At 36.8% G+C, this 8,867-nt stretch overlaps 1 pseudogene; it reads right to left on the reverse strand.

Annotated features, from left to right (window-relative positions):
• Window positions 1-1,041: 1,041 nt before the first annotated feature.
• LOC114526539 lies at window positions 1,042-2,045 on the reverse strand (annotated as a pseudogene).
• Window positions 2,046-8,867: the final 6,822 nt, after the last annotated feature.

The following is an 8,867-nucleotide window of genomic DNA, read 5'->3' on the forward strand; positions in this document are numbered from 1 at the left end:
GAAAGGAGAGATTGTAAAGATAAGACTTTGCCTTGATTCTCGCGACTTGAATAAATGGGTCAAAAGGGAGCACTATCGGATGAGGACCATAGATGAAGTGGTCACTGAGTTAAAAGATGCGAAATTCTTCACTGTGGTAGATGATACTGGTTTTACCCATATAGCTGCATGCATTCACCTATATTTATAACCTGAGGTGAAATATTAAATATGACATGCAATATGGAATAACCTTTAATCCATAACTGGGCATTAGGATATGTTTCCAATACAACACAAGATACGGTCATTGCAGTGAAAACACACCATTTGGAATATTTGGCCACTCTAGCTCATTTAATGCTACTAATTAACTACATAACCTCTCAACAAACAAGGCATGATCAATATATACGAAGGATTTCCAATACTTGTTCTACTTTAATTTGCAGTGTTTATAAATCTATTGTGCTTTGGTCATACAGCCCAATGTCTACACATATTCCTATTATCTACAATGTATGAAATGTCACGTCTTTTTAATATAATTTATTTAAACTATGAAGCTCAGAAATGTGTGCTGATTACGGATAGCGACGAAGAGGTCCAGTTGAAGAAAGTCAAGAAACCAATTATTAGGAAAAGACAGAAAAAAAGAAAAGACAAAAATAGGAAAAAGCCCAAAAAAACAAAAAAAAAAGACAGTGGCGAAGACACTGAACCCTGCCCTGTCGATGAACAAACTGCACGTAAGTGCCTCAGAACGGAAACAATGGACAGAACTTTGTATCCGCCATTAGTACGGCAGAATGCAATGAACCAACAAGAGTATGAAGAGATTATTTCAAATATTCAAAGTTTTAGGGAACCTAATAACTGTGAAGAAAGTGGGGACTGCTGCTCATAAATGTATGGACAAACTAAGAAAATGGTTGAGTCTGACAGACTATACCTTCCAGAGTTTAATGACTGTGTCTGCAGTATCCTGATGAATAATTTCTTCAGTGTTTAATTGGAGTTTATCAGGCAGGGTATGTAGCAACTTTTTCTTCTCAGCACCCATCAACGATGTCCAGTCCATTTTCCAATCCCTTTACCATCATCATGCCGTTTCTCCCACACACTAAATGTTACACCACTGCTATTTATGAGCTGTGTGAGCCTCTGTAAGCAGACCCCTTTGGGCTCCCCTTTTTTCTTCAAGAAATCCTTCTTGTCATCTAGCTCCATAGCATCTTCTATTAAGTTAGATAACAAGATATCTGTAACTCGAAGAAGAAGGTAGAGCTCATCCAGAACAATATTAGAGAGTGGAACATCCAGTAAGGGCGTATCTTTGCAACAAAATTGGTTCTTCTCTGATGCATATTTCTTCACATCAGCCAATGTCAGAGCAATAGATGGTTGGTTATAGTAATCTCCTGACTTCGTCATATCCCATCTGAAACAAATGTTTAATTAAATACATCATGGAAAATTTCTGTAAATCAACACTGTAAAGTATTACTATATAAATGTCTAGATAAAAATGCAATGAAAAGAAAAAAGTGAGCTTTCCACAACTCTAATTAAAATACCTTTGATCCTTATGAATTGTACACCACAAACAAGCATAATTTGCATTTGCTGCAGCACGTCCACTAATGAGTAGGAGGAACTGTAGAAAATTACAAATATATAATAAAAAATGGAACACTAACTTAATTGGGTTGTTTTTGTGAAAACTGGCAAGCTTGATAATGTAAATGAAAACAGCAATAAAAATATTCTACATTATAGTCACCACCAAGAAATATTTCACACTGGTATGGTATGTCCTGGGTTTATTTCAACTTGACCATCATGAATGACCTGTTTGCTTACTTTCAAACATTGATACCTTAGCCGGTCTTCAACTCTTAAAAATGCACATTTGATTTTAATTGATCCATTGGGGATAATTTTGTTCAGAAAATCCACATACTTTTTGTGCTCAGATTTTGAATTGTACCACTGCAACAATACGCTATTGTGAATATCCATGCAACACATAACCTGATCGTCTGAACTTGCTTGTTTAGCGACATATGCATAGGCGTACGGGCCAGGGGGGCACGGGGGGGCACAAGCTCCCCCAAAGCTTTCACGGTCGGGCAATTGGACTGAAATCCATCTGTCATTCGGGCAAAAGATAACTAGCACCAAGTTTATAAAAACACAGCAAATGAAATCCGCGGTTTAAAAGAAAATATTGTTTTAAAAATATAATAGTACCAATATATCTTCATCGTCAAAATAATTTGTTCGTTATAATTATATGAAGTATTCTAAATGAGAATGACGACCGCCAACGGCTGTTTTGCGGGCTCGCTGTTCTTCCCCGCGGAATATGTAATAATGTAAACAAGTTTTAGCCTATATCGTGAATACATTTTAAAGAATAGACTAGCCGCTCAAAAGAAGCAATTTTTCCCAGTAACAGGAAGCCTCTCTTTCCTATTAGAAAAGTAAGTGTGATGATGTGATTTATTTATTTCTATTTTCTTAACACAGCCATGTCTAACTAAGTGTGATATGCATGAAACACGTAGTCTCTTTCGTACGCATTGCAAACATGCGTTGTAGAGTCTAGACGACTGGTTGATTATACCTTATCAGTTTTGCAAGTTAGTATTCGTATTTGGCTTAAATGCAATGCTCCTACTGATAATATAAATATTACTACGGTATTTATGTTTACATTCTGTATTTTGTGCCGCCACATCGATATGTTTAAGTTAAGTTTAGCGCTCTCACAAATCTTGTATACAAGATAAAATTAGCTATTTGTAATTTAAAAATTAACAGTCAACGTGACATTTGAAACTTGAAAGGGATTTTGTGCAAATACTCTACCACACAAAATCGAACCCTATTATTTCTCGTGTATTTTTCTTAAAATATCATGTTTTAGGTAAAAAAACTTTACCTTTCTTACTTAATCGGCTGCTAAACTGACTTAACTGAGTAACGAAACACGATTTTCAACAAGTCTGTTGTTTCTTGGTTTAACTAAAAGATACCAAAAATATGTAAAAACTAAAATTCTAAAAACAAAACTTCCTAACTAAAAGCAACCCAATTACCCAAAAACATTCTTCAAACCTGTTAAATATCGGCAAACAGGCAATGAAGTAAAACAGCACTTTAACTATCCATAACAAGTAACAACAACATTTTCACGTATAAACATCACTAACAGCGGTTTTTATTATTCTGTACGCACTACGCGGCCGCGTTTCTTTACAAACGCTGAAATGTTACTATTTATATAGTCGCCAACAATCCATAGCAGCCGGGCCATCCCATTGCAAAAATGTCTACACCTTTACAAACAAAACGAAAACGGCACTATCGGTTTCGTGTAAGATGTTCAATCTGCAACGGAGAAATAGATTCTGATCATGGGAAAAAACATGCCGAGGTTTCTCATCCTGGATTGAAAAACGTGACGTTTACACCTCTAACATCATACGGACAGCGTACTTTAGATTCTTTGTGTAAACGTAGCAAATTAAGCAATTTAACAACATCAGATGCATCTGATAGATCTAAGGTTGCTGAAACGAACGAGGCGGTTGTTGTTGAGCCTGAAATGATCATGCATGGAGAGAAAAACACCAATATGACAACAAATGCTGAAGCCATTAGTATTACTGACGAATCAAATTTACACAGAAACACTGCTTTTGCAGTTAACGATAAGGGTGAAAATGAAAAGGAAAACGTGACGCAAATTGTGGAATGTCCTGATTTACGGTTGCCTGATAAAGAGAACGAGAGTGACCCAGCTTTTGAAGTTGAAGATAACAGAGGTAATGAAAACGATAGTTTAATAAGTGAAGAAATTTCTGTTTTGCAATGGCCTGATAAAGAAGAGGGAGTTCCTACTGTTAATCTGAGTTCACAGGATGGGAATGAGCCTACTTTTAAAGATAACAGTGGAGATAAAAACGACGGTTTAATGGTTGACGAAAATGCTGATTTGTCTGAGACAGAAGAGGAACTAGGTAAAACTGATCAAGCTGTACCATCAAAAAGAAACATTGGTCAAGTGAAAAATCCCTTACCGGATTCTCCGAATCAGCCTATTTGGAAACAGTACGCACCTCGGACCTATGGAAACAAAAGTCGTGATTTCCAGGCGAAATGGTTTAAGGAACACCCCTGGCTCAGTTTTGAACAAAAGGAAAATCACGCCATTTGTTGGGCATGTCAAAAATTTATGGATGAAAGTAATTTCTCATTCAGCGATTGGAAGAAACCAGGAAGACTCAATAAACACGCTAAAAGCAAGTGCCACGTCAAGGCAATGACGAAGTGGATTTTTTCAAAGACTGTTGGGAGCGGACAATCAGTCATTGAACTACTTGACTCTCACCATAAAGATACAGTAAAAGCAAACAGGCAGTACATGAAAGTCATAATTGAATCTATATTATTCACTGCACAACAAAATATTGCGCAGCGAGGGCACGACGAAGACAGAAGTAGCATCGCGGAGCAATCTGATGTCAACCGAGGTAACTTTATAGAACTATTGCACTTACGAAGTAAAGATATTCCTTGGTTTAAAGATAAACTCGAAGATCAACTTAAGAAACACAGTCAGTGGACATCACCCTCGATTCAAAACGAGATTCTAGAGTTGGTAGGTGACTTAGTGCTGGAAGAAATATCCGATGAAGCACGCGAGAGTAAAGAAATTGGTATAATTGTTGATGAAACGTCTGATATTAGTCGAAGAGAACAAGTGTCTGTCTGTCTTCGCTACCTGAAAAATGGCGTTACAAAGGAAGTCTTTGTCGGTTTCTATCCGAAATCAAAGCACTACGAAATACATTAGGAACTGTGCAATCCATTTACACATATTTGGAAGCTAGCCCGAAACGACATGTCCTTTTTAGTGACGTTTGTGTTGACGGCGAACCAAAACTCACATTGAAATCCCAAAGTCAAACAAGGTGGTCGTGTCGTCACGAGTCTGTTAAAGCTATTATTCAACAAATTGAGAGTATTACCAAAGCATTACTAGAACTGACAGCTGATAAAGATGCAAAAACTTCATCAGACGCGAACTCGCTACTTAAGGCCATTTGTGAATTTGACTTCGTCCTTTGTCTTGTTATTCTGAAAGTCATATTGTCAAACGTAAATGCCCTGAGTAGGTATCTACAAAGTAGCACTATGGATGTTGTCAGTGCGCGTAAAACTGCAAACGGAACAATTAATGCCCTACAAGGTTGCCGAAACAATGAAAGCTTCGAAACTGTGTGGGAAATGGTTGAACTGACAAGCAACAAAATAAAGAATGTTACAAAAGATACCGAATTTTCGTTCAAGGAGGCAACGTTACCAAGAATTCGCCAGCCATCGAGACGCCTTCAAGCTCTTGCAGCCGAATTATCTGAAGGTCACACTCACCAAGTAACTGCTGTTGATTACCATCGAGTAAACACGTATTTCGTAGCTTTAGACATGGTCATCGGAGAAATCAAAGAAAGATTCACTGTGGATGACTAGGATATTTTGTACGCTCTTGGTGATGTCGTATTGAACGACAAACCGTCTGAAAACAGCGCGGACAAAGTTGCAAAGTTTTATGAATTGGATAAAGATTTGATTCAAGCAGAAAAGACCATATTTTCCAATTTCCTTTCGGAGTCTCCTTGTGAAACAAAGGACACCTGTTGCGTTAGCAAAATTCATGTCCGAGAAAAAGCTTGACAAGATTTGCCAACATTTTTCCATCTATGCAAGATCTTGGCTGTAATTCCGGCGACTTCATGCTCAGCAGAGCGTTCGTTCAGTTGTCTTCGCAGACTGAAGACTTATACTCGAAACACTATGGCGCAAAGTCGGCTTAATTGCCTTGCAGTTATAAACGTTGAAAGAGCCTTTACGAATCGTGTAATGAAGGAAGTTGATAAAGTCATTGACATTTTTGGGAAGCGAAAAAATCGACAGACATATTTCTTTTAATTTTGGGGGCCATGAGGCAACAAAATGAGCGATATTGACGTGCATATAGCATGACGTAATGTATATATACAAATGCACACAATTTACGAACATTTTCGGAGACCATGAAAATCGTGTCAGACTGTCAGTGTTTATAACCTAGAAAACTGAACATTGTCTTAGTGTTTATAGAGATTTTGGAACCGGATTCTGCTGACTAAACTGCCTTGACAGTTGACAATCATACTCGCATTTTAAAAAACAATAACACTGCAGTCTTGAACAAATTTGTATACGTCTTTCTGCTTTGTAATTATTATCACGTTCGCTTTTAGTCGACCCTGTTTCATCTGTGCGAACATTATTTTAAAAGGTTGTTTCTTTATTCTCCCGCGCGGGCAAAGAGGGCCTAATGGAAAATGGCCCTGAATGACGCAAAGTGGTCGGGCAAACTAATAGTGTCAGTGTGCTGTCGGGCAAACTAATCGTGTGCCCCCCAAAAAAAGATCAGGCCCGTACGCCTATGGACATATGACAACTTATTCGATGGAGGGTTGGCGTTTATAAGTAATTTAAGAGTCTCTGAAGAAATGTTTGCATCAGACATTTACAAGCCTGTTGATTTGGTCTACATGTTACAGAAAAATAAATCGAACTTCTACGGATGTTTAAATATATTGCGTTTGATGTTATAAATATTGCGCCAAATTTAAATATAGCGCGTAATCAATATTTAAAATTTCAGCCATACACCCTCAATATTCACGAATATATAACGTTGTTGCTTGGATACTATAAGGCCTGGTCACATGGCTCTTTCTTTTCGGAGTCTTTGACGCCCTCAATAACAATATTGAGGCATATTTGAGGAAGAAGGAACGGTTTCTTGGTTTGTTTATGTTCGTCATTTCAGCAAGCTCTAGCGTGTAGTATAAAATTTCATTGCCAGAATATATCAAAATGTCTGTGGAACTATTCTAAAAACCGAACCAGGCGTTAATCGCCAAGATTAAAGATGCAAAATAGCTTGAAGCATAGTGCATTGGCAAGCCCAAGGAGATGCAACGTGTCGTGTTTGTCTCCCAAAATAGAACAAAAATGGAATTCTTTGAGACCTCTTTGGGGTATTTTGCCTATTGGGCTATATGTTATAATTCACCCTTCAGTGGTAGCAAATATCGCGATAGGGAATGAGATTTCTATGTTGGTATATTACAGATTACGCTTTAGATACAAGTTATCCCCAAGATCTAACTATATCAGATGTGAATAAAATATGATATATGACGATTTTCTTGCTGCTAACTCCCGTTCAAATATATAATAATACGTTTGCCATTTTGGTTTACAAATATGTTTAAGTCCCGGTGCCTAGCGCGCATGCGTGTCCACAATTTCTCGCCATGTGAAATTCTTTCTCAAACTCAACCGCACCAAAGTGTGAAGTACGCACAACATTCAAGACGTTTTATTTTAAGAAGGAATTTCATTGTTTTTCTTGTTACACACTGTTTGAAAGATCATATTATTTTAAACTAAATACGGGGATTTGAAGAAATTGTATAAAATAGCGGCTGAGAAAATTGTGATTCTTTAGGAATTACTGTCGCCCGGCTTTGCTGCGCACTAATAGGTATTATTAATTAGTTTATAAGAGACGCACATGCAAATATGTTTGATTTCAACACAGAATTTTATATATTTCCACGGCTAAACTACTTCCATGTTACATACTGTTTGAAAGCGCACATAATTCTCCACTAAATATAAAATTTCAAAGGATTTCTATGGAATCGGTGTTGAGAAAATTAGGAAATTGTTGTTTGCAGCGTGAATTACAAAATTAGCGATAAAAATGTTGGTACAAAATCTCTTTTTTGGGCACATTTTACGTTGATTCTGCCTGTTTTGTTACAAGGTATAAAGTTTAAGCTCCAATTGATTGATTTAGTGCATTATTCATTTTGAAAAATGTTTGGAAAGGGATTTAAACAATATTTGAATTTTGAACGTTTGAATGATGGAAATGAGTCATATGGTGTTTTTGAATGTTGTGTTGATTATGGTGTTGAATGTTGTGTTGAATGTGGTGCGTACTTCACAGTGGTAGGATAGTCTTCAAAACACTGAGGATACTAGCTTCTACTATGTTTCCACAGGCATCTCAGATGATATAGCCGGATAATACAACAACACATTGCAATATGTTTGACCAGGTTGTGAATGTGGTTATATTCTACTGGTGACTGGTGTGTCAAACCTGAAACTTTGTGTTGGTTTAAGAAGGCTGCCCTGGTCTTTTAATTGCGATAACTTTGTAGTTGGTGCATCAAAGTGGAACCAAGAGCAATCACAGTTAATAAAATATACATGGTTTGAAAACCACATAAAACTATAATGCAACTCATTAACTATGTTGAGGCAGATATATGCAAAAACTGGTTCCTTTCTCATCACATGTCTATTGTATTTTGAACAAATAAATCTTATAATTTATATAATTTACAATAGCAATCTTATAATTCACATGTTTCTTAAGTCAAGGTTGAGGAGCTTAGCAAGATAAATGTATAGCGATTGGTAAATGTGGCTATTTTTGGAACAATTTATATCAGTGATGAATGAAGCCATTGATTAACTAACTGTCGGACTGAATGTAAGATTTTACTGATCATAAGATATTGTCAATGAAACTTGCAACAAGCCACTAAGCAACATATATAGTCTTATTGGGCCTACAAACTGGTGCTATTATCTCCAGCTAATTAATGCTGATAAGATATCGGTAATCAACATTGCATACCACCTGTACTTCCTGCTGGATATATGAAATCATACTACATCTCCTATAATGGTGATATACGTATTGTCAAAAACTTTGGCGAACGTAAAATCTTTGAGCCGTAAAA

The sequence above is a fragment of the Dendronephthya gigantea genome, unplaced genomic scaffold (assembly GCF_004324835.1).
Source record: "Dendronephthya gigantea isolate DGI-Jeju-01 unplaced genomic scaffold, DenGig_1.0 000039F, whole genome shotgun sequence".
Taxonomy (NCBI): Eukaryota; Metazoa; Cnidaria; class Anthozoa; order Malacalcyonacea; family Nephtheidae; genus Dendronephthya; species Dendronephthya gigantea.